At 41.6% G+C, this 27,239-nt stretch overlaps 1 protein-coding gene and 1 pseudogene across 1 annotated transcript in view; both read right to left on the reverse strand.

The window, feature by feature from the left end:
* Positions 1 to 27,239, reverse strand: part of LOC126565520 (transmembrane protein 242) — a 479,972-nt gene that overhangs the window by 241,465 nt on the left and 211,268 nt on the right. The window lies entirely within an intron of this gene.
* Positions 19,937 to 20,657, reverse strand: LOC126565935 (protein GVQW3-like; annotated as a pseudogene).

The following is a 27,239-nucleotide window of genomic DNA, read 5'->3' on the forward strand; positions in this document are numbered from 1 at the left end:
TGAAATCTACTCAAATCAAATAAAAAACAAAAGCAACAGAGAAAAGAATGTTGAAATATATTTTGCTCACTTAGATCTAAAGTAATGCTGTAAATGCTGACAACAAACGAGTTCAATGCCGCGCAGCAAGAGTTTAAATGGAGAAGAAAACAAAAAAACACAGTTAACTCATATTTTAAAATGCTAACTTGTGCTGAAAATTTACAAAAGCTAGGAAAAATGTTTACAGAAAATCAACCGTACCATTAAAAAGAACTTCATACAGATAGAAAGAAAAAATGATAAAAAATGGCTAAAAAGATGTTCATAAAAGCATTCACATACACATCTATCCTCACACACGGCCCATAACGCAAAGCAGATTGCGAAAAGGAATAAAACTTCAACATTGCCGTTAGATTAAAGAAAACAAATCTTCACACTAGAAGACCGAGCCTCAGTAATGAAGAACGAATCACAATGTTTGTTAGAGTCGATAAAGACAAACTGAAAAGAAGAACGAGTCTAGGAATGAAATTTATTTGCGTGTGTGTGTGTGTGTGTTAAGTGTTTGTGAACAGAAATAGGAAAGTGAAATTATAAAAAGAAACAACCCTAAAAAGAGTATAAAATGGTACAAGAAAATGGAGGAAAAAATCAAAATGCCCAACTGAATCAACAAAGAGGAAAATACCGACTCCAGTCGGTAGCTTTATTGTCTGGACTCCAGTCCAGACAATAAAGAAGTAAACACATAGCCGAATGAGATTTTGAAAGGAAAAAGGTACAGATAAAAAATGCTCAATTGCTATTTCGACTGCTTGGTTGGTGGTGATGTGTTGAGCATCCCTTTTAGCACCACAACACACTTGATAAGCAAACATGTTGTTTTTTCAATCAAATATCTCAATCCAAAGCATATTCAACACACGACGACACAATAACCACCCTCCCCCCCCCCCCCCCCCCCCCTGCACATTTCATAGCAAATCATACTGTTTGGTTTTTTTGGCCAGGTTAAAGCTATTTCTAAGGTACGCGACATTTGCGAGACATTTGATAGGATATAGTTTGTTTAGGGACGTAAACGAATGCAAGTTTAACTCATAAATGGAAGCGCATTGCAGTAGCAAATGCTCTCGGTGTCGTATGATAAACCGTGCGTAACAGAACAGCTCTTCTGTGTGTACCCAGCAGTGCAGTGAGGAGTCCGTGAGCTCTTTCGCGAAGATACTTGGCTCCGTCATACTGCTTCTATACACTACCACCTTACCCATAGTCTTAGCTACTGTGCCATGTGTACGGGCGACATCTACAATCACATACATCTCAATGATCTCAAGCGAAATAAAATAAAAACTTATGTTTTCGACTGTCCTGATTTAAAACTAAAATAGTAAACCACGCGTTGTTTTGCAAATCAGTCGAAACCAGCGGACCTGATTGGCGTCTGGCAATCAGGATGCTCGCAATAGACGCAGACATTCTGTATTTGTTTTGTAAATGAAAAACAAACCAAGTGTGTGAACTACCTGGCTCCAGCAAAAGTGAGAAATAATGCCATAAATTGAGGCGTACTAGGGAGCGAGATAAAGAAGAAAAAAGTGTGCCAGCAGAGTGTTTTGCGTATTGTTCATAAGCAGTCAGTTTAGCAGCGTCGAGGTTTTGCACCATTACATTTGAAACGGTTTTATAGAATTGCTTTTCGTAGCGGAGCAAGTGAACACAGAGTGACTACAATGTACAGATGAGAGAGGAATTGGTGAAAGATAAACGCAAAGCAAAAAACAAGCAGTTTAGCGTAAGCCAACAGGTTCCAACAGCAAAGTTCATAAACTACACAGGAGTACGCGCGCAAGTAGTTGAGACGCACCGACGCGTAAACGGTCCAAGTGTCGCCGTATATTCTTTCCTGCTCTTACCGACACTTAAGTTGAAGTGCAAAAAATATCATTGTAATGTAATTGAAAAGTGAGTGTACGGCGGCGGAGAGAGAGTATGAAATGCAAACTACTTCATGTGTACGCTCCACGTAAGCTAAGAACAGTGAATGAAATAAATAAAATAAAATGAAACAAACTTACCGTCTGTTTCATTACTTAGTTCAAGTAGAAAAGGGTACAATCAGTTAGCTTTTATTTTTGCAAATTTTTGGGGTATTTTATGGTTACTTTTTGGTGTTGTTGTACAGGGAAATACAAACGAAAGGGTACGGCGAGCCAACTTTAGAGAAAAACGCAAGCGAATAGGAAATCCTCAACCATTGATAGAGAAACACCCAATACATTACCGAATACCTAGAAGGTCGTTGAGCCAAGAAGAAGAACGAATTAGCAAAAATAGATACAGAAAATCCAAAAATAGTTATGGAAGTGCATGCATTTGATTTGGCAAAATGTAAACCGCCTGTTGAATTTCATTTTCCATATCAATTGCACTCGCTTCCATAACTAGTTTTGGTTATTCTGTATCTAGTTTTGCTGATTCGTTAATGTATTGAGTATTTCTGCATCAATGGTCGAGGTTTTCCTATTCGCTTGCGCTATTCTCTAAAGTTGGCTCGCCGCACCCTTTCGTTTGCATTTCCCCGTAAGGATCACTAACAGTTTCCCAGTAGCGTTTGAATTCGCCCCGCTGTTTATTAACAGTGTTCCAAGTACTTCTGGATTTATGATTTCATTTATTTATAATTCACTTTGACTAAGCAATGCCTTATTGTCAACACCGCTTGTGATGACTAAATTGTGTAAACATAATGATAAGGCATTTCCTCCAAATTATTTGCCCTATCCCGGGCATACTCGGCTGAACTTCTGGGTTTTTATTTATTTAATTTAGTATGACGGTTCTACGCCGTATTGTCCACTTCTGAGTATGTTGATGCAATTTTTTATTCGTACGATTTGCTTTTGGCGGTGTTCTATATATTTTTAATTCGTCGGCTTTCTCGTTCCGTCGTTCAACTCATTGAATTATGTCACAAAAAGGTTTGGATATCTTTCTGAGGCTTTTTTAAACGCACAGAAACCGTTTTTTGATATTTTATTTAAAATAATTTTTTTAAAATTATGTTACAAATTTAGTTTGATAAAATGTTTCTAAGAAACATGGAAATAAATCCAAAATTCATAAAAATAACTAGTAAAACTTAGACGGATTCAAAAGCATATGATACTGTCAAAAAATCTCGAAACAAATCCAAACATATTCAAAAAAGGTTCCATAAATCTGAGAAATAATAAAAAAAATCAAAAATATCTGGAAAAGTATAAACACACAACATGAAGCGCAAAAAACATTTTTAAAACTTGTGGTTCAAATAAAAGAGAGATTTTCAGACAGGCAACGGTACACATCTCAAGAGGTTGTTACGATCGTTTTGACTTCTCCTTTGTGCTTCGCTCGTAATACACTCACAACATCGATGAATGAATAGTGACAGTAACCACAAACGAAAAACCACAACGCGCGGTTTTAATGTCTGGCAGTCAGAATGCATCGCGGGTGAACGTGCTACCTACTAGGCAGGCATCAAGTGAACGTCCCGAAATTGTGCTGTTGTGGAAAAAGACTAAAGCTAAAGGAACGTTTGTTAGTCACATGCGCCTCGGCCGGTCTTGGTGCGGGAGATATAAACAAAATCACCCGCTGGAACCGAGTGGTAAAAAAATGGGGCAATTTTCCTTCCTGGTGGAACAAAACACTCACCAAACGCATACACACATAACCGTGGACCTGGTGGGGCACAACTTTGTGGTATGATGTTAGTTAGTCGCCAGCATATTTTATGCGCTCGGCTCCCCAAGTCCAGTGAACCGTGCACGAATCGGGGATGGACAAACGGCGGTGTAACGGTGTGTCCGGGGTTGAAGGTTGCAGACAACGCGCGCGCCTTATGCTTGTGTTGTGCGGTGGCTTTCTGTTATGATGCGCTGTGAAGGGTGCAAAAAAGCATTGCTGATTATCGAGGGGGGGGGGGGGGGAGGGTGCTGGTAAATGGGGAAATGGGCTCCTGCGCAGTGGGAATATGTATGTTGTTTGGGGTGTTTGGGGCAATGGTGAGCAACAAACTAAGTGCCTTCATGATGTGCTCCGTAAAATCGGAAAAGCAAGGCAAGAGATAGGAAGAGCAAAAGTTTCACCGAGAGAGAGGGAGAGTGAGCGATCTCGATTGGAGAGAGACATTCATGGTCGTAAATCGATTATGCTCCATCTGGAGTTGCAGCATACTGACTTGGAGTTTGGGGCACAGAATGTCGGGGTCTTTACCGTCATTCGTGACTGTTGAACATGTTATTGGTTTTATGTGTTAAATAAACATGAAACATAATGTTGGAAGCGGAGGAGATTCCTGGAATATCTTTGATTTACGTTGGATTAATAAACTTAAGGTTCGAGATAGATATCTGGAGGGTTTTCAGGTTAGATTGGAACTAAAACCATGTGCTGGGTAGAATATTGTGTGAGCTCTCAGTTTTCGAGTCTTGTTTTCTTACAGGAATTTTAATAATATTTAATTAATTTGAGTCTGCCAACATTTTTGAACAATTTAGATAATCAATCAGTTAATGTTTTAAAAAATTCTTCAATGTTCAAAATTCGTATGAATTCTGATCGCATGCCATTTGTACAGAGCTGGCAACACTGCAACTATTTTGAACGTTGGCCCCAAACCTATGAGACAGCATTGGTATGCGAGCATACACTAGTTCAACGTTCAAATTATGCTCTTCTCACCTTCCTTTGTCAGGAAAAAATGTAAAGAAAACTCCCTGGGAGAGTTGTAAACGCATTGCTACCACACCAAGAGAGAGGGAAAACTCTCGCTTTTCTCACCAAATTTCCCCTTCCCGAGCAGCAATTTTCAGTCGCTTTTCTTTCCCATCCTAATTTTCCACTCGCAAGCTGCTACTCCGTTCGCTCTGGTGAGCAGGTTTCCCGCCACTGTAATGGTTTGTTTTGCTGGCGTTAGCTGTGTGTGCTCTCGTGGCTCTCCTGGCGAAGCCTCGACGGGGAAAAACGACGGTCCATCGGTGCGGATAGCCGCTAGTGGCACGCCAGTTTCTCGTTGGCTTCGGTTTCGTTCGGAGTGGGGTCGAAAACCTTGAAGAGCGAAATCTTTCCCTCTGTACGGCGACATCCGGTGCGCGTGGTTCGCTTATCGGCATATCCGGTAAGGATAGATAGTGGACACACACACACACATACACACACATGCGTGCACAGGCTCACACACACACATACACAAACGTACGTAAGCGGAAATTGGAAAAAGGATTATTTTCATTATGTGTTTGTGTGTGTGTTGGGGACCAGCGACAAAATTTCCTTCTGAGTGTGTGATTGTACCTGTGGGAGGAAACTCAAGCTGTGTGCAGTACGGGTACAGGGTGGTTGAAGGTGGTTGTTTGTGTTCATGTTATGAAGTGGAAAAGCGGGAAAACACCCACCATTCCTGAGTGTTAGGGGGTCGGTTGGTTGGGATGTGCGTGGTCGGTCGGTTGGGATTGTGTTTCGTTGTGACGGTGTGTGCTTTGTGACTCGTTTTACTTACATTATCGTATTTTTATTACATTAAACAAACAAAGTGTAAAAACGCGGAAGTGGAACAGAAATAGTTGTTAACTGCCGTGCAAAGTGGTCGAGCGACGTAATGGCAGCAGTTGTTTGTGCGCGTTAAATCCTTGATAAGTGAAAATGATAATCAAACTTACATACAAACATCAGTAGCAAATTCAAGTGCTCTTCAATGCTTTGTATGTGAAACAAGTGTCTGTAAAACATTTGTAGGAAAAAAAATTAACTCTAAATTGTTCAAAGAATGTAACGTTACTTTACGGCACGCAGACGAGACTGCTGAAATGGCGATTTTAGGTTCGCTCAATTGAATGACATCAAAGAAAAAACCCACGAACAGCATTTTTTTTGGAGTTCGCCGAGGGGAAAGCGCGTAACCTTCACGCATGCTGAAGGCAATGAGACGTACTTGGAGGCAATGTTTCAAGTTTAAAACGCAAATTGAAGAATGGAACTGTACGGCGCACAGATGCAATTCAAACCTGAATAGCACAATTTGAAAAGAAATCGTCATATAATCCTGTCACCCTAAAAATAATCCTGAAAGGAAGATAAATTAATAATGGATAACTTTTCTCGAATATCTAATGCTTCCCAACGTGTCAATGTTGAATCTCTTTAAATTTTCATATTCCACTAACAAGCAGCTCCAACTGCCTGTGCTCCTTGCCGGACAACACACAAAATCAATAAGTACGGCGTCAGTTGGACAGTGAAATTATTGCGTCACAGAGCGCTCCGAAAACCTCCCCAAAACGGATCGAATGTCACTTTGTGTCGATATGCCGCAACGCCATTTTAGATGTACGGCTGGAAAGGCACTTCACCCGTCTGCCTGCCAGCCAGTATACCACGAGGAGGGACACAATAGTTGTTAGTCTGTACTACGGATATTTATGGTATCCAGTTCGATCGATTCCGACGGACCGGATCGGAGTTCACAGCGAAAAGCCATCGTTGAAAATGGAAGCGCACGGAAAGCGAAATCGAAAAACCAACCGGTAGAACCTACCAAGTCTCGCCAGATCTTGGATTTCGAGTGCCCGCTTTGCAACAATGAGGCCAATAATTGAAATTAAATTTTTAATTCTCCCACCGTCACTATTGGCGCACCACTTTCCGTCGCGGTTCTGGCTCAAGCTAGCACCTGGTCATGCTAGGAATTGAAACTTTTTTGGAGCTTTGCTGGATGGAAGTGCTCTAGAACAGAGCTCCGCAAACATGAGTTTGCTAGTTTTGCGCGAAAGTTTCTGTGGTTTGTACCGACGGGGAAAACATCGCTTGCCAACTGTCATTCGATGCTAGCTAGAGGGACAAATTCAATCTGGAAGTACAAGTACGATTCAATATAAACGGAGAAAGCGGTTATAGGTAGAGTGGCGGTACTTCTAGCTTTGACCCTTTTGCTCGTGGTTGTTCCCGGTTCAAACATGATGTGTTGTGCTTTCCCACTACGGTATAGCAAATTCATCAGCACTTACTTCTGCTGTGCAGACACTTGATTGGCTTCGTTTCCTGTTTTTTTTTTGGGGGCTCGCTGCTGTACTTCTGAAATGCCCCCAGGCGGAGCCAGTTTTTCGCTAAGAATTTCAGGTTGTTTTTCTTTTGCAGTTGTTTTCTGTGCCGACTTTCGATGGGAACTTGTGGGAAGGCACATGCTGTGTGTGATGCTTGGCGAGAGTTGCAATTATGAATAATAAGACATCCTCCAGTGTAAAGACTTTGTTGGCCTCTGCTGGCAGTCTTCTACGCTTTTTAATGGCAACTCTTATCGGCGGTGGTATGTTTTTGGAAAGTGCTTCAAAGGTTGTTAAAAGTTTCTTGAAAAGGCGATATCGCAAGCGCCCGCTTCTCTGGCTTTGGTGGACGTTTCGGGTCCAAGTTTGTGATGAAAAGTTCACTCAATTAAACATCTAATTGTAGAGCATGATTCTTTTTGTGTGTGACGTCATTGTTGAGCAATGACTTTATTTGCAGACTATCGCAAGAAGCCTTTCCAGTTCTGCCAGGGTGTTAACAGTGTTGACATCAGCAATTTGTAGCATAAATCATATTATTACACCGACCAGATGGGCGTGCTAATCTTTGTGAGATTATAAAATTTGCGCCATCTCGACTGAAACTATTTGACCCCCACAACAAACGAAAGGGAATGTGGGAAAGCTTTTGAATAAAACAAAAACTGAGATAAACTGCTGTCACCTCACAACAGACAACCGCCTCTGGTATGTACCGGTGGTTTAAGTAAGGTCGATAATTATAACGCACAAAAACCAAACCTTCACATTTGCGTTAAACGGCGAATGTCCAGAAAAATTGGTTAAATTCTTTTTTTTGACAGGTGCAGGCGCAGGAACTTTTATGTAATTAATCGCTTTCGAAGCTTTCCGTCCTCGTGGTCATCATCTGTTTTTTTTTTTGCGGACAAAAAACTGCCACTCCTGTCGCCAGGCCAAAGTTTATGATGCACAACGCCAAGCGATGCGCCCCCGTTTCGGCCGTTACGCCAGGGGCGACGGTTCGCTTAAATAATGTATGAACACTGCGGGGATAACGTGTACAAATTTATTCGAAAGTGTCTTGCATCTTGGAGCCTCCGGCGTTTGCGGACTGTTTGTTTATTCTGCTGGGCGCACTGCCTTCCGGCTCGTGCGCCGGCCAATATCGCTATGAAATAAGAAAACATTAAAAAATAAATCCCCCCCGAAAAAAAATGGTTGCCGTATCGAATATACATGGACGTAACAATTCTGACCGGGCGCCTAGTGCGAAGAAGGTACCAACATTTGGTTTGGTTGATAGTTGTTTTCCAGCGTTTTAATTACTTCTTTCACCTTTGTGCGCATCGGTTGGTGCGGTAGATGATAGTTGTAGTTGCTTATTTATGAAGTTTACTACCGCGGCCCAAACGGCTCAAACGCCGGGGCTTTGGTTCGGGTGAACGTGATGTTAACGCAGGTGTGTTTTAAATTTATTTTCCGATGGCGTCAATCGGTGTTGCGGTAAAGTGAGTCATTTGATTTAAGTTAGCCCAAAGCCAATGCGGAATGGAAGTGTTAATACGAAAATTGTTGTGTTATTAACCACGTGTTTGAACTCCTGCGGTTTGTGGGTTAAAAATTAGTTATGGTGCAAAGTGATATGGAAATTAATTTATTTCTTATGTTAATAGTGAGAAAAACTTGGATTGTAAAATAAGAAAAATCGCTACTTGTGATTACTTTGGGTTAATTTGTCCAATTACCGTTCACGAATATGAACAAAGATTGTCAGAATGTAAATTTGAAAAATTAAAAGATAAATTTGACTAATAAGTTTGGTTTAATTAAAAGCATAACTTGATAACAGTGATGGGCAATAGAATAGGATTACCTTATTTTGTAAAATTGTTCAATTGAGTTTACGGTGAACATATTCCACAAATAGGCTTAGTAATTATTTGTTGGTTGCTGTAATTCTTAATTAGAAGTAGTATTTATTTTTTTATTCTTGTAAGATGGCTCTACGTCGTATTGTCTAATTAGTAGTAGCAGTAGCAGCAGCAGTTTTATTGAAAACAAAATATTTTACGTACTAAACGATGCATAATTTTCTATTTATAATGGATTCGCATTTCGTGCACTCTGCATTGAATTATTTTTTTTTAGAGATTACTGTATTTAAATGTTCCTGATCGATGTTAATTTTAATTTGTGGGAAAAATAAAAAAAACCCACGACAAATAGGGAAAACAAAATACTTAAACTCTAAGTCAAACTTCCTTTATTAACTAATCTACGCTTAGTCTAGAAGAAAACAAAAATACTCTACAGAATTTGACTGACCAAAAAACAGTTGTGGATTGGATCATCATTATTGTACTATCTCTTGAACAATATTGCTCCAGCTTTGACTGTATCTTCTGTGATAATTGAGATTAGTTTGTGTAAATCTTTTTTATAGATCCCTCGTATGTCAGGACATAGGGTACTCCGTTTTTTCGAATCCATTCAAATATATGGTTGTATTTGACCCACAATTTAGTATGGTACGGTAAAAAATATAAAACTACACATTTTTGTAATAATAATTATTTATTTATTTTAGTATGACGGCTCTACGCCGTATTGCCACATATTTAAAACAGATAAAAAATATGTACATTGAATTATACGTACAGCACGATTTTTTTTTATATTAAGGTAGAAGAAATTATGTAATTTTTTTTTTGTATGATGAAAACAGTAAAAATGTTTTACTGTGTTGTGCAATAAATGTTATAATATCGAACATATTATCAACAATTATCGGGATATTGACAATACGGCTCTGGACCGTCATTATTAATTGTAAATAAAATTATTGGGATAGGTTGTATCTTTTGATCAATCAAGAAATAAATTCTTGAATATTTTTTTTTACCATTGCGATGAAAACAAAGCCAAAATATCAAATTTAAAATGCAAAAAGTATTGTATATAATGTTATACATCTATTCATTCTTCTTCACCTCAAGGAGTCCATTTCTGACACTCTTGATCATTTATCATATCTGACCTAATCTTAATAATCAATGCTGCGTTTGGGACGACGGTTTGGAAGGGATTACTTCCTAATTTTCCAGTTCCATGCAGATACTTTAACCATATTTTGAGTGGTCATATTATTTGGTACATCACTGTTAGTCACATTCTTCATCAAACCTATCAAAGTTCGCTTGCAAAATCCGTCGACCTAGAGGCAACAACGAAAAAGCAAAATGACAGAGTAAGCATAAAATTTTATGTTATTAAGTTCACTTAAAAAAAAAAGCGAAACAAGAAACTGGATCAGCAAAAATTGAAAAATATCCCTTTTGCTTGAAGATTCAATCGACTGAACTTTTTCGTGTGCAAATTTTTGCACAAAATAGAAAAGAAACAACTAGATAAAAGAGTAAACAGAGTGTACAACAAACAAAAAAAGGAAGGAGGAAAACAATCTTTATCGAAACGCACCGGATGATGGTTTCTTCGCCTAAGCAACAAAATCGTTCATCGAGTAATGATCGAACCGTTCGTTTGTAAAACCATTAATTTTTGTAGCAGTCTTCTTTGCTCTATTGATCTACCCTGTCCTGTTACAATTTCTCATCGATGATGACTGCGTTGTGCCTGTGTGTGTGTGTGTGTGTCGAATTTCTCGCTTCCTGACAACTGCTGAACGATCAGGTGTAACTGTATCGGGATATTATAATTTCGTGTGGCTTAATTGTGAAGTTGGGCACATATTTTAAGAAGCCACACACGTCACGTCAGTTAATCTCCGGTGGGCTTTTTTTTTCTTCCATTTCTCGGTTATTTTGTTTTACCGAAGACATCTGCACAAAAAAAAAAAAAGATAAACGCTACACACAATCAGGGCACAAATTGGGCTTGAGCCAATGAACGGGAAATGAACGACGAGCTAGGGGCCGTGTAGTACGATTTTGATCGAAAGGAAACACCTCCAACAAACTCTCGCTTTCGCAAGTATAGCCGCCATCCGGATGGTCAGCCAGCCATCCGCGCCTGGTGGACGAAATCGGTGGCTTGTGGTCGCGATATTTGCAAACTTTCGGCGATAATGAAGAAACATTAGGATTGGCTGGTTCGTAACGGTTTTTAAGATAACTTTCCCGGTGCGGTGGAAATTAAATCCGACCGTAGGAGAAGAAATGGTGAATTGGGGGGGGGGGGGGGGGGGGGGTTGGAACAAAAAAAAACCCCAAAAGCAAACTACATAAATAGGCAATGGTTAATGGGCGTGAGGTGTGGTTGTATGCGGCGTTGAGCGCCACAGCCGCAGCAGATAGGAGCCCGAAAGTGAGAGTGTGTTTGGGGCGCTAAAACACACTGCCCAATAGAAAAGTCATCACCGCGAATCGCGGTGAGCAAGATAGACAAAAGGAAACCAGACCGACAGCTTCACAAATAAGTCACCCATAAGAAGGGCACCGGTGCATTGTTGATGGACATCTGCGAGGTTCCATACCGGGCGGCTTTAACCTATCCAATCTTACACCTTTTTGAGTTGTTTTCGCGCGCCTCCTCTCGCCTCGCATAATAAGCGCACCGAAGAAAGTGACTCTCGAGGTGGTGTGCCTAAAGGTGCGCGAAAGAGAGGAGACAAAGACCGGTGAGACGGTGTATCGACATGATGGCGGATTGAAAGTCTTCCATCCAGCTAAAACGCTCATTACCGGGCGGGACGGAAGTGGTGGAATGGAGACAGTGACGAATAGTGTAGAGATCGTGCGCTTTGGCTTGCCGTCGTGGTACTGTGGCCGGCGCACAGACATTCGGATTGATCCAGAGCCAGGTCGTCATTTGTGAACTCGTTGTTCATGCAGCAGCAGCAGCAGCAGCAGCATCAGCAGCAGAAACTGCACCGTTGTACCTTTCTCTCGGTTCGGTTACTAACGCACGGGCAATCGATCGTTGAAGAGGAAGCCAATGTGCGTGCGAGGTCAAATCCCGCGGGGGACTACTGCAGCACTCCTACACACGCAAGCTTTACCGTGCGGTGTTGCTGCTGTAAGCCGTTCAAGCCTTTTGGGCTCTTGTGTGACAGGTGCGTTGTGTGAGAAGTGATGAGTGAGTGTGCGAGTAGACGTTTGACAGATGCGACTGCAGTACAAGCAGGGCAGTCGCTACCGGTAGAAAGGGCTTAACGCGAATAATAGTGAAAGTTGATCGTTATTTTTGGTAGTTGGTATTCCAGAACGTCTGAGTTTCAGATCTTTCATCGATAAAAGTAAAGGTTCCGATAACTGTTGGCGGTTATTCCGCTCCTCACAAGTCACAGAGCCCACAACAGTATGGTGTGGCTATCGGTTGCTTCATCTTGTGCATGAATCTAGCGTATTATAGTGCGTTAATACCATTAGTTGATGCTCGTTAATAACCGGAAAGGTGAACTATTATAGGCGATGAATAATTTCCTATCAAAAAATGCCGTCTTGATGAGTTTCGAGAAGGCGTATGGGCGAAATCATTAACTCTCCAACGGAGGACGGTGACGACGAGGACAACGACACCCAATCGTAGCCATTGCGTCGGCCCCGTAGCTCACTTGCTTGCACAATACGGCCCGTTCCATTACCTGGCCGGAAGACTTGTATGGCAGGTGGTTTTTCCCAGGCGCTCAGGCTTTTTAATGTGGTGAAATTCTACATCTCGGGTGAATTTTCCTTTAATTTTGTTTGCGTCTTCGTTTCATTTCACCCCGAGAGCAGTGTGTGTGTGTGTGTGTGCAGTGTTCCATTAGTGCGCCAAAGTTTCGAGCCTTATTGAAATTGGAGTTCAATTGTGTTTTGTGTCGTGTTTTGTACGTTGTACCCGTGGGCACATCCAAAACAAGCACGTGAAGTTCAGTGCTTACTTTAATCAATTTTCTCAACCATTCGGTATCGTTAATTAGCGCAACAACCCGTAGTACCAAGCAAACAACACGTGGCTGCAAGTGGAATGTGAGTGAGTGAGTGTGTGTGTGTGTGTGTGTGCGCGCGGGTACGGTTCCGGGGTGTCAATTGGGGAGATCTTCCGATCAAGCCCTTTTTAAGTAACATAGAAATGGATGTAGTTTGGCAGAAGTAAGGAAGCCGCGTTTAACCTACGAGAGTGAAAGAGGTTTTAATTGTGGGTGAGTGTGTGTGAAGAAACCAACCACGTAACATACAATTGGGAACAAACGAGCTCTAAAACAACGACGGGTTCATTACTGTTATCCGATGACGTCTCTATTGTGTGAAACTGTTCAATTGTGCTGCATTAAGTAAGCGGTTCTTCTTTTAAAGTGCTGAAGGATATCACTGCACAGCTGCAATGTCGAAGGTAAGTTCGGTTAAAATATATTTATTAAAGCTAATTTTAACCTTGAATACTAATCAAATATAGTACAGTAACTATTTTTGAGGAAATAACGCTCTATAATGATATCTTGGAGCCCTAGTACATTGTAGTCTAAAGGGCCGTCACTAGACAAAAATGGCCTACCATTGGAACCATCTATGTAAAACTCTAAGTCATTTCATAGTCAGCAAAACTTAGCCGACCGGTTGTTGGGTCTGTACTCGATTGAACAAAGTTTGGGCCAGTTCTTGAGCTACTTTTTTGTAGCATCTCTTGGATAATTTTTTTATCACCGAGGAAATCTGCAAGGATTTTCGCCAGGGATCATTGAGCCTTACGTTTCGTAGCTACATCCTAGTGCCCGAAGTTACATCCTGTCCCGAGGTTCCTCCCTGGACAATCGTTGTATCAACTATCATCTGATCTGTCTTAGTAAATATATAAGCTTAGCACGTCACTGCATGGTAGGCAGAACTTACCCGGCCGATTTTCAGTTTTTTGCTCCATTATAAATATTTGAGTCAATAGTTGGACTGCTTTTCTATAACATCCCTTGGAATAATTGTTCTCCTTTTGTATCATGGAGGAAATCTGAATCAGAGACCCTCAAGGCCTTTCGATAGGGACCATCTTCTGACTACTCCTTGAGGCTTTGTTTTCGAAATTACTTTCTAGTGCAATGTGGTCCCAAGGTCCAAGGTCCATCACTATACAACCGTTGTATCAAATACCATCTGATCCGTCTAAGTAAGTCTCTAAGTTTAGTATATCATTCGACCCGATTATTGGAACTTTACTTCATCATACAGATGTTGAGCTAGTTCTTGGGCTGGTTTTCTATAACATCTCTTGGAATATTTGTTCTCCTTTTGTATCATGGCGTTAATGTGAATCAGAGATCCACAAGACCTTTCTTCAGGAACCATCTCCTGAGTAACGTAAGACATTACAGAGTAAAACCTCCTTACATTTAGGTTCATCTTGGTCTTCTTGGTTCATCTAGCTTAGTGTGGTCTCAACTTTACGATCTCTCCTAATTACTGTTGGAGCTTGTAATACTCATACGGCATTGAAGTGTGACTTGCGAGAATCTTGTCTAAACTGATTTCCGACAAGAGGTATCTTTAACTCTACCAAAACACAATACCTCAATTGAATGAACTTATCAACGGGTAAAACATTTCGGTTCAATGCTTTAAACCATCTGGAACGTGTCAAGCGTTTGGTATACAAGTCAACTTCACAGATCACCATGAAACTGAAAACGAAAGCAAAACAGTTAACTAGTAAGAGCATCCCTCGAAAAGGGCCCATATGTCGCATTCCCATTTTTAAACGATTTTCAAACGTTCCGTACGGCGAGAACATTGGCCCGCTCGATACGGTTGAATAAATCCTAAATGCTTTTTGATATCTCATTTTTCCATTGACTTCACATTGCCGACTCATCGGGCATGCCCACAATGCTTCAGCTGCTGCTGCTTCTCGGCATCCATACTCACACACACACGTTCGATTGGATGAATGAAGATTTCCCTTTTGACGGGGAAACGCGCGTTGATAATCGCTGTGAGTGAGGGAGAGACATGTGGACATACGGCAATCGATTGCTGGAGTTTGCTGGATGTTGGTTCGCATAGTTTTGGCGAGTTGACAAACGAGGAGTGTTTTGTGCTCTGTCTGGTACATACTTGTTTCCTGCACGTTCGCCCTGACTGCCCGCCAGACAGGGCTAAATGGAGCGCATCCAAAAGAAGTACTCTAATCCGTGCGAGCAAAAAAAGTGTCCCCATCATCGTTTGGAGATACACGCTTGCTCGTACAATCGTACGTTTGATGTAACTTTCGGAGTGGAATGCTGTGTAGTTCGAGTGGAAGATCAGCAGTAAAATTTGTGAAGTAATGGATAATGTGTTTTTCAAATTTTCACTTTCAATTTCAAAAAGTTATCGCATGTGGTCGTTTGATTTTTGCCCTTAAATTACCTCACAGTTTGGCTGTTGTTAAGCTTAGCAGTTGTCTCAAAACTCCTTGCAGAGAATTGTTTGCAACCGAACCGTAGTGTTATCCGCCGTCCCAACTAAACATTGCTTTTCGTTTGCAAATCTCGTTCACTTAGAGCTGCAATAAAATGGATTTGGTCTTCTTGGTCGGGCTTTTCTCATCTTGCGCTCTGCTGCCATCTTTTTTTTTGGTATTCCACCGAAGTTTTATTCTTCAAAGCAAACATTTCCCACGAATACTGAGTAGCAGCAGCAAGCCGCCCGGGGATGGTAGATGAAGGTGATGAAAAATTTGGTGAGCAGATGAAATGTGTGCTGCATCCGCATAAGTCTCGAGAGCGAACAAATGTGCCACGCCGTGGAAGGAAGATGGTTGGGAGAAAGGAAAATTGCTTTTGGGGTGTGCCGTAAAACTTGATCCGCCCGTTAATTGAAAGCTCTAAAACAGGATTAACTGACGCGCTATAGCAGATGCAAAGCTAGACAAGAGTTGTTTTATTCCACTGGCCGACAAGCGAGGGTTTTGCGATCGCGAAACGAACTTTGAAAGAAGTGTTTTGATGATTTGCCGGTATCAGCAACAAGCGTGACACAACAAAAATGAAAGATTTTGTTATTTTGTTTTTCAGATTCTATTTTGTCGCCTTTTTTGTCCAAGAAAATTAAAATTCAGTTATAATGTAGTGCCTGCAAGGTAGGCAAAGCGCGTGCAAACAGGTATAGCTAGCTATAGTAGGAAATAGGAGACGGCCCGGTGCTGTAGGCGACAGTGGCAACGGTCCTTACACTCCCGGGCCAGGATTCAACTCCCATCCGGACCGTCCGCCCGTAGTGAGGACTATGACTATCCAACTACGTGGTAAAGCGGCAAGTCTAGTAAGCCATTCGATGGCCGGCGCGACCTTAGAGGTCGTTAAGCCAAGAAGAAGGACATAGGAAGCAGTAAAATAAGCGATAATTAAGATTAACCAATCAGGAGTAGGAATAAGGAATTTTGGCGCAAAAAAGTGACTTTATATTAAGGATAGATTACAGTTAAAGGCCACAATAAATAAGTCCGAACTGGAATGAAACGCTCCCCAACTAAACGCCGAAATAAACTTTGTCTAAAGAAATTAAAATACTAGATGTACTAATTCAGTATTTAAAGGAGATATCACTACAAAAACATCAATGTGTTAAAAGTTTCCAACGTTGTTTTAAGGGAAAGTATAGAGAATGCTGATCTTTAGAGGTAAAAATGAGAGAATTTTGTAAAAATTTCCCTAGAACTTAACCTCTTTCTCTCTCTTCTTGGCTCTGCGACCTATTGAGTCACGTCGGCCATTGGAAAGGCTCACTAGACTTGTTGATTAGGAAAACCCTCGTAGTTGGATAATCAGTCCTCAGTCCTCACATTGGGGGAAACGATCAGAATCTGATTTGAAACTCAGTCCTGACGTATGAAAACCAGCGCTGCTGTTGCCTCTATAATCTATAATCTTTGCATCAAGCGTTTGCTATTTTTGTAATTGATAACGATGCTCACTTGTGTCAGATTTTTCCGTTCCATTTCGTCGCCTTTCTTAGAAAGCCTATCAATGTAGAAATTTGATAAAACAACAAAAAATCTAACTCCTTGTTACGAGTGTTACCATACAACATACCACAGCCGGTGAGCTGGATGATATGCGCCGTGTGCCATACAACGGTTCAATGTTATTTTCCCAATTTCGCTCGATTTTTCCACCTCTCGAGCCTCACACACCCTCCTTCCCCTGAGGAGGATTTATTCAACCGGTGCAGGAAGCCACCGGTAGTATCATAACTCGACAAAAATGTTGTGTTTGCCTCCTACTGCCGGTTGCCACGTGCCATGTAGGGGGCGTTGGAAAAACAAACAAGGTGCTGATGTGGGCTGTTAGCTTACAAAATACTCCACTATCGATTCACATTCCACCGCAGGCGAGCGGGAAGCAGCACACACTTTTTGTTGGGGATGGCTTAAGAAGGGGGTGTGACGAGCGATAATGAGGCGAGGTGTGAGCATATCGATACGCGCATAGCGTCTTGCGTGAGCGCATAAAAACAGCGCAAATGGCGTGTGTGTAACTGTGTGTAGGCAAACAGAAACATGAAACCATGAACATGTTTGCTGAGGAAAAGCGCAGGAGAAATGCTGCACATCGGACAGGAGAGCCTTTTATGCTCTGATCGCAGCTGCTGGAAGCGTCTAATTATGCTGATCATGCCTTGGTGTTTCTCGGAAGGCTTACATCGTTGGGCTACGGTGGGAAAGAAGACCCAGATAATGTGAGGTGAACAAAGCGAGAAACAAAATAGTAACCTTTCCTCGGTTCAAGACCTCCCCGTGAGAGGAAATGAAGTAAACCATGAATTTGTTGATTGAATTTCCTATTCCACAAGCGCAGAAATTGACGGGATGAGTTCAAGCTTTTGCTGTCCGGCCTATGTAGCCTAGGAGCTTTTGATGTTCTCATGTCTATTGCCCTTGAGCATCGGTTTGTTAATGAGCTTGCCTCCATAATGACTCAATGAAGGGAAGCTGTTGAAAGTTACTTTCCATGACTTGAGTACGGTAAATGGAGTAGCTACAGGGTTTTGTGCAAGAGCTAATGTTACAGCTAACCCGCAAGAAACCGTAATACATCAGAATGATTAAAACATGCAGCTTGTTTTCCATAAACTTCAACTAGTTGCGTCGAATCTATTGATTGGCTTACCTTTTTTTTTTTGCTGCTCTTTGGTACTTCCAATCATTCACATCAAACCCGATAGAATAGACATTAATCTTCCACATGTTCTGTAGAAGAAAAAACTAAATTCTAAACCTCTATCATCAACACAACGAGCAACAGAAAGAACTCCTGTTGAGGGGCTTTTTTTGGAGTGTGTGTGCTCTGCGTTTCGTTTTCGCTTCCCACAAACCTCATTCGATCTCGTTTGATTTGAAATGTTTACGGTTTCTGGGATAGGAAAAATGCTTTCCACTGTGTGATTGATTAGCTTGACGGTCGGCGTGTGAAAGAGTGTGATAAAGAGCTGGAGACGATCGTCTTTTTATATCTCGAAATGTAAAATGTTTAATGTTTACCCCTTTCGGTTTATTTTCCCAACCATTCAAGCAATATTTTGTTCTTTCTATTGCTTGAGAATATATTTTTTCCTTCAGCGTTGCTCCGCCCGGAAAGCTGTTTTATGATTGCCCAAGCATGCATTGCAGATGGCAATTCAGAAATCGATAAAAGGCCGCTTTCATAGGGATGTGTGAATTTTATCGATTCCCAAAATTAGCATACACAATTTTTGCCAATCTGTGCGTCTTTACAATTTTGCGGTTCCACGGTTTATACACCGTAGATAAAACCGAAAAAAAAAATCGAAAAAGACAACACGAAAATGGAAGAGAGCTCCGAGGTGAAAGACGGAAATGTAAACGAATCAGCAACATCAGGTTGGCCGAATCCGGAAGCTAGAGAAAGAGCAAACAGCAGACCGATATCTAAGGGCAAAGTGTAGACGGGTTCGATTTTATGGGAAATTTATATGTAAACGATAAAATTCAACCAAACCGCTTCTTAAGCTTGCGAGCACGAGACGAGACGATGGTGGTTCGATGTTTTCGATTCACTTTCGATGTGTAGCGGCGTGAAGCGGGATGCTGAACCAGGATGGGATGAATATGTGCCTTGAATTGGCTGGGAACGTTTTATTTTGCGGTCTTCTTCTGCCGGCTTATGTAGCTAGTTTATGAAACAAATATTCATGTCGAAGAATATTTGTGTTGTGATTATTTGGAATATTGTGTATGGTTTTCGAGATGGTTTGTTTTATTTTATTACGATAAGGGTGCGAATTAATATTGGAAAAATTGTGTGAAATTGTTTATTTGTTTAATATAATTGATGTTGTGTTCAACCATTTTATATCCGTTTGTATGAGGTGGTTTGGAAGTAAGCGCCGACCTTCATAAGACAGGACCTGGGTTAAAGTTCCATTCGAACCGTTCATGGACTTTGTAGTGTGAATACTGCCTATCCAACTATGTGGCATAAACAAGTCTAGTAAGCCATTAGCCATAAGCCACAGCGGCCATAAGCCATGGCCGGTAGGACCTAGACCTTTAAGCCAAAGAGATGAAGAAGAAACTGATATTTGTGCATATGCAATATTTTATAAATTATTCTGTCAATATAAAACAAAACTCCGAGCAACTGCAACTGAAGATTTCTAAGACTAAGAACGCTCTAAATGCGTCATAATTGTTTTGAGCTCTACAATCTCGTCTCACTTCTGGAACATCAAAAATATAACTAAAAGGGATGAAGAATAAGGAATTCTTTGATCATAAATTGCAGTACAACTGTACGGCGAAGTCCTTGGAATTGCTGCATGTTGGTTTCATAGAGGTGAAACGTTGATCCAGGGGGTAAGATCAATTGTCTAAATGATGAGGATCATCTTGAACATGATGGACACTGATATACTACTGTTCCCGAAAAATAAAGTGACTTTGCGTCTCGTGGGCTATCGTGGTGCAAAATCCAGCTGTTGTTTTTCCAAAAACAACAGCGCCGCATCACGCTTAGATAGTGCTCTTTGTTCACCGTTCGGCCCTTTGGAAGAAATTCCTTGTGAACCACCCCACGATAATCTAAGATTACTGTCAGCATCACCTTGATTTTCGACCGGCTTTAGCGTGACTTCTTGGGCTTCGGCTCGTTCGGGGAACGGTGCTCGCTGGACTGGTCCGTTGTTTCCGGGTCTTATGCGTAAATAAACGTTTCGTCGCCAGTTATAATGGATTTCAACTTTCCAGCGTAGTCTGCCAGCATCTTTTTGCAGACATCGACGCGATTCCGCTTTTCGAGCAGGATCAGGCATTTCGGCACCAGGCGCGACTTCGCCCTCTTCAACCCCAAAACATCTTTGAGGATAATGTTGACCGAGGCTTTGGAAATCCCAACACTTTCCGAAAGGTCTCGTATTGTCAACCGACGATTGTTGACCACCAAATCCTTGATTTGGACAAGGTAGGCGCCGTCGGTCGAAGTGGATGATCTCCCCGAACGGTTCTCGTCTTCGATCTTCTCACGGCCATTCTGGAAATCACTGTACCATTTGTACACATTTTTCTACGACATAGATTCTTCCCCGAATTCTTTTGGTAACATCTGCAATGTTTCCGCAGCGTTCATTTCATTGCGCAAAGTTTGATACATGCGCGCTGCTACACAAACTTGGACATGGTCAATATGGACAAAAACACTCCGGCGCAGCTCCAAAAACAAATTGTCATTCCTAGTTACGGGGTTAGTCTAAAATATATTGTTGTCTACTTGCGCGTCGTCGATCGGAGTGATCCCTAACTGACATCAGTTGCGACCAACATATTTTTTCTTCTTGGCTTAACGACTTCTAAGGTCACGCCGGCCATCGAATGACTTACTAGACTCTTCCCGGTACCACGTATTTTGATAGTCAGTCCTCCCTCACTCACAGGGGACGATTCGGACGGGATTTGAACCACGGTCCTTCCGACTGAAGACCGACGACGTCCACCGGGCCGACCAATATAACTATTTGGGCAAATCTCTTTAGGGAGAGCCATAATAAACAGAACAATGTAATGTCAATTTTAAAAGACTACGAAACAATGATAACCAACCAACGCATTTTTGTAGATCAAACACAACGTAGTCACTGGTTTGACAGCTTGAAAATCAAAACAAGAGAGAGGCGGCTCAATTCAATCTTTACAATGACGGATTTAAACTTGAAGACACCCGAATAAGTATTTACGCTCTTACTGCCTTATATTCGTAGAATGTTTCTTGGAGGAAGGATGTCCACACAAATGGTAATCATATAAATTATCTGAAGCAATTGTATTTTAATTACCACTCCCAGTTAGTTTATTCTTTGAAATTCTTAAGTTATTTATTGAAATGGCCAAGTTAGCGACGCTCCCTTTTACGTATTGGACTCACCTTCAAACCTAACTCTTCGTATTTCTGTACATAAACAATATTCCGTTAGAGTTGAAAAGTTTGATGAAGTTTCTCCCGTTCTTCTCAATTATCAATAATTATGCTTCCAACGACAACAATTCTGCATGATAATGATGTTGCAACGGTACTCGATCACTAGGTTTAATGTTCCTGTTCAACGAAGGCATCGGATCAACTTTTCCCGGTCGCCGACGTGAAATGTTCATTCACGTTTCGCTGTCGTGCCATTTCATTATGGATTTTTTTTTCTTTCGTATACATTCCTCAACACAATCAGCCGCACCTGCTGACGTGTTATACTGCCGTGCCGAATCCTGCTGTGCTTTACGTGTTACTAGTGTGTACGGACGTATATGTGTGGGGTAATGTGCTGGAGGAAGTAATTTAATTTTGTCGCCCGAATAAACGGGGCTTAGCGATGTGGAAAATTTGTGCCACTTCCGCCCTAAGGTTTAGGCTAAATCGTTCTCGGCCTATTTTTTTTTTTTTTGCTGCTACATTATGGGTGGGAGGCCCACGGAGGGTGCTTTGGCAAAATAAAACAAAAAGATCCGGGGACCCACAAAGTGCTTTTCTTGCTGGGATTTGCGCCGCTGATGATCATGTGTACCTTTTGGTTAGACGCTAGGGCGTTAGTTGTAGTGTTATGAGGTCATGCTCGTAAATTTGGTGCTCAATTTCCGGACACATTTTCCATGGCCGGTGTTTATTGATTTTAAATCCGAGACTTTTAACAATTGGAACAGCGATTCAGGTGGACGGAAGAGCGTGTAGAGGAATAATCAATGATCGGATTGAGCATAATTCTTCTTCAGGAGTGCTTTTTCTTCGCGGATGTATCTCGATGTAAAAATAATTTTGTAGGATTAGCTCTGAGTTAGGTGCCTTAGCAGGTGCCATGCTGTGAATGATTTATGAAACTCAGCAGCAACTCACTGTGTAATAATAGTGTTTGCTTCAATATGTAATGGCTCTTATGAGCGAAGAAAACCTTACGATATGAATACAATATTCTTCCATGTGGAGTACGATAGAAATAGATTTTATATTTGATAGTTGTAGACATTTTTCAAAACTCTAAATCATTTCGTACGTACAGAGCAGACAGTTTTTCGACAATTCGTCCATCATTCGTCCATGCTTCAGAGTCTGCTGTATGTCACGCCAGCTTAATGATGCAGGCAGTAGCCGTGTGTCATATTTCTCCGGGGATTAATACACCCGATTCCGCTCGATAAAACCATTACTTCAAATGGCTTTGCATCCACCGGTTCGGAGTTTCCCTTTCCCGAGCGGGAACTACCATATAATCATTCTAATGCACTTATGATTAAGTTATTCCCTTACTCTAATGTCTTTTTTCTTCGCTCTCCCGTGAACGTAGCCGTCGTTTCGTTCGCTTCGTTGTGTTGTGTTACAGACGTCGTCAAGCATACTTTCTCCTATCGATTGCACTGTTCTCCACGATGGAGTGGTGGATGGAGACGATGGAAACGAACGAGATTTACATGAGAAATGAGCCTAGACGATGAAGAAATTAAAAAGAAGAGCTACAAAATCAATAACTCTTAATTTCTAGGTTGCCATTTATGCTTCTGATTTTTAGGCAGCAGGGAATTAGACAAGTTGATCCACAACTACAACCGGTTTTTGGGTTTTAACTGTTTCAAATTATGTTTCAATAACTGAACCACATTATTCATTTTTGTTCGGTGAAATTCAATTCAATCATCTAAGTCAAATATTTAATCATTTGAGGAGTCATTTTGAGTATTTTTCATTTAAAAAAATTGTTGAGTTAAATTGCATTAACTTGGCTCGGCCAGTTCTTTCAGATTTAATTGGTGAACACAGTGAATTGAACCCCTTCAGATTGAATCTTACCATCCAACAATAGGGCGAATCATCTGGATGAAGTTACCAAAACCTAAACCATTGCGTAGGAAGTAAATTCAACTGACCGTTCCATGAGAGAACAACGCAAGAGGTCGTTTTCGTTACGAAATCAATTGGAGTTGGCATGACCAGTCAAGCGAACGTAATGCAAAATCTTTTCATTGATTATAAATATCTCTTTGGCTACGTAAATGATTTCTTTTGCCCTACTCGAAAAGAATGGTTCATAAGGATCCAGATTTGTCATTTGAAGAAAACCCTATTCCTTTTCGTGTTATAGGCACGTTGGAAATAATACCACCACTATACACAGTGTGCACGATAAATTTGACAGTTCCTGTGGGAATTTTAAAAAAACTTTTTTTTCGTTTTAACGAAGCAAATAAGAAAAAAAGGTTTTTCTACGAAGTTTAGCTTACCATGTTGGCTGCACAAATTACTCAAAGTAACCTCCCTCGACATTGATGACCGCCTGTATTCGCTTCCGGAATCTTTAGCAAGCCCGGACTACCATAGCCCTGGGTTTTTGCGGCCCAAAAACCGTCCTAATTTTTTGCACTAATTCTGCTTTTGTGCTTTCAACCATGCCCCACACAAAATAGTCCATCGGGTTGAGATCCGGGGAACTGGGAGGCCAAACATTGGGGGTGGTATAGTCGTAAAAATTGTCTTTAAGCCACTTTAAGACAAGGTGCCGAATCTTGTTGCCACACGTACGGTCTACCATTGGCCTCTTTGGTTATCGATAGCTTGAGGACCGTGTCCAGCAGCTTCACATAGCCGTCCACGTTCAGCCTCAGTCTCTGCTCGAAGAAATGTCGAAAAACTGCCTGGTATGATCCTTCCGTTGTACAAAAGCCTCAAAATCTCTGTTGCAGGTTTCAACGGGCTTGCGAATATGCTTCACCGTGTTTAATGCACACTACGCCTCCGTCTTGATTAAGATTAAGTTCATTCGACATTGTTTTCACTGTTTCCAAACACTTGTGGCTTCCGAATGACGTACGATACTCAATCATACGATTTTTTTGATACGATTACTCAATCACCAGCTAAAAACGAAATAGACAAGTGTCAAATTTATCTTGCACACGGAGTAAATCTCCTACCAAGGGAATATTGATCGGTGTTTTAGAGTATTTTAAGCCATATCCTGGATAATAATTGAAGGACGGTGTGGTGAACTTTGGAAACCGATTGATCCTTGCTGCACGTGCACGCCCTTTTCGCAAACGGCGATTGCCCCTGAACTTCCCCGTGCCCCCGTGGTTGTATTTTCGTACTGCAGTCAAGGATTTGCTGTTTTTTTTTCCCCCCGATAACGGTTCGCAAAAAAAATGACTCGTCAATGTTTTTGAAGCACGATAACATTTCAACGTCACGAGCTGCATCGAACGGAAACGGCGTTATTTATTTATGCTTTATGCAGACTTTTCCATCGCTCTCTTTTTAGTTTATTAGTCGCTTCAGTATAGTATAGTGTGTGTAATATAGAGGAAGTTGGCGATGGCGCTTAAGGGCCGGCAGACGGTACGGTACGCAAAATTGCATTCCTTCAATCAATTGCCCCCTCAGCTAGGAGAAACGGGTTAGACAAACGAGCGTGAAATGTCCTAGATATTGCCCCTTTGCTGTATCGAACAATAGCTCACGTCCACTGTTGTGACTAGGGACAGGGTGAGCGAGAGAGAGAGAGAGAGAGAGAGAGAGAGAGAGACAGAGAGAGAAGTGAAATAGCGGAAACAAGCCTCAGGCTCTCTAGGGAATATTTGGATGGGAGGCATATCGAGGGGCGGGACGATGGGCACGACAAAACTGGAGGAAGAAAATCGATATTCCGTTTTTCCGTTCGTCCAACATAGGGCAAAAGCCGCCCGTACGCCAACGACCGAGGGGGCAACCTACATTTTTCTACTGCTCCGAGCACGGTCGATGCTGTCGATTCGTGAGCCGGTGCGCTACGAGCGTGGGCAAAACTCACCGATCCACACACACCACATGGTACGGGGTGCTGAAGTGACTTAACTGTCAATATGATTAAAAATTCATTTTTATTCATCAACCGGGAGATATCACGCGGAATAGTACGAACGCTGATAGGCTTTACCCGAAGCATTGGAAAGCCGGCAAAGGATTCGCGTCCCATCATCCCCGACATGTGTGCTGCTGGGGGATAGAAAATCACAAGTCTTTTAGTGGCTGATGATGATGGGAAAACTATTTCCGGAAAATCTCATATCGATTCGGCTAAACAGCGTCGTAAAATGGCGTTGAAATGAAACGGCTGTCAGGTTAATGTGCTGCAAGATTGGTTTTATAGATTTAAGCTCCCTGAATATGGGATCTCTGGCACATCAAATTGGGGATTCGTGTAAAGAAACTAACGAAATTAATAATTAATTTAGATACACTTAAGGACGCACTTACAGTATTTTTTGGAGTATTTTTTGTTCCCCTTAACTCCTAAAGTAGGCAGTAGCACAATATCAGATCAAACGTGACTATGAAAGTAAACCAGGCAATCTTTACCATCGATAGAACCAACGCCGTTTGGCCTCCACATAATTGAAACCAGACGGTATCCAGTCGTTCGATTGCCGGGTTTTGGAGTCATCGACCGAGGGTGGTAAACGTTTCTCAACCCAGGATATTCCTCCTTTGGCCAGTGCCAGATGGAACCGACATTTAGGAAAGCTCATTATTACAGTGAGGAGACCCTTTCACACCCTTGGCGACTCGAATAAAAAAAAATCCCTGGCATAGAAATACGCAAGACCCATTTCCAGCACGCAACGTTCTCGTCTGGATTTTCCCATGAAGACCTCAATTTTCCATGTAAACCGTTTGTAGGTTAATACTTGCAGTTGCCGGGGGCCAGTTATTTAAGGTAATCGTGCAACAAACAATCTGGTGGAATCCTAAGAAAGAACAAGGAAAGGATTTTTTGTTTCATTCCCCGGACAATTGTGGGCCGGCCCAGCCGCGCTAACTCTTTAGCACGCCATGAACCCGTTTTGAACTCATTGACCTATGATGTGGTGCAATGATAATGTCCTCCTCATTGCTACCAACGAACCTTTCAAGGGCTCTTGGGTTCTCTTCGATACGTGCTAGCACACGACGACACCCGTCCGGCGGCGGTTGTCGTGGGTGTTTTAACTGGCCAGAAGGATAATATCAAATGGTCCCATTCGCTTTTAATTAAATGTCCTGGATTTTCTCGAGTTGATTACTCCCGCCTACCGGGAGTTCGTACGGTCAGAGGTTGGGATTTTTTTTTCATAGGAATTCTGACGTCAAAGTCGCGAGCTGTGTGTGTTCGCTGATTCTACCTTATTCACCATTGAAGGCCAAACAAAGTTTTTCAATAAATCATGATCAATACTGTTGCCTGCGCCTTTCCAACAAGACAACGCCTTGTTCGTTCGTGTGAGTATGGGGATTCATATAGTTTTATCTTGAGCGGCAAAAACAGAAGCTTCCGTTGGTAGGTTTTATAAAATCGATAAAAAAAAGCTACCGGAGCAAGCTTTCACACATTGGTTGACGACCTATTCTAGGTGTGTGTGTGCTGTGCGGTACAGTTCCTTTTCCGGTAGGATAGGATGCACATGGTGGATTACGTGTAAAGAATACGTTTTGCGTGTGTGAAGCCTTACGTTGAACATTGCACATGAGAGGTTCGGTTCGGTACATGAGCGCCCTTATTTTACAATACAAGCTTTTTTTTTTTTGGATGACGTTGTTCGAGAACGACTTGGACTATTGAATGTATTTTGAAGTTTTTGTTGAAAGACCGTATCACTATACAAAGTATATATTTAATTTCAGTAAAATATCTTCTAAATCTTTTTTAATTTTAATTGATGATTGATTGAATTAACCAATTTCATCTTATATTCTTCTGTTTTGTTTAACCCTTT

The sequence above is a fragment of the Anopheles maculipalpis genome, chromosome 3RL (assembly GCF_943734695.1).
Source record: "Anopheles maculipalpis chromosome 3RL, idAnoMacuDA_375_x, whole genome shotgun sequence".
NCBI classification, from domain to species: Eukaryota; Metazoa; Arthropoda; class Insecta; order Diptera; family Culicidae; genus Anopheles; species Anopheles maculipalpis.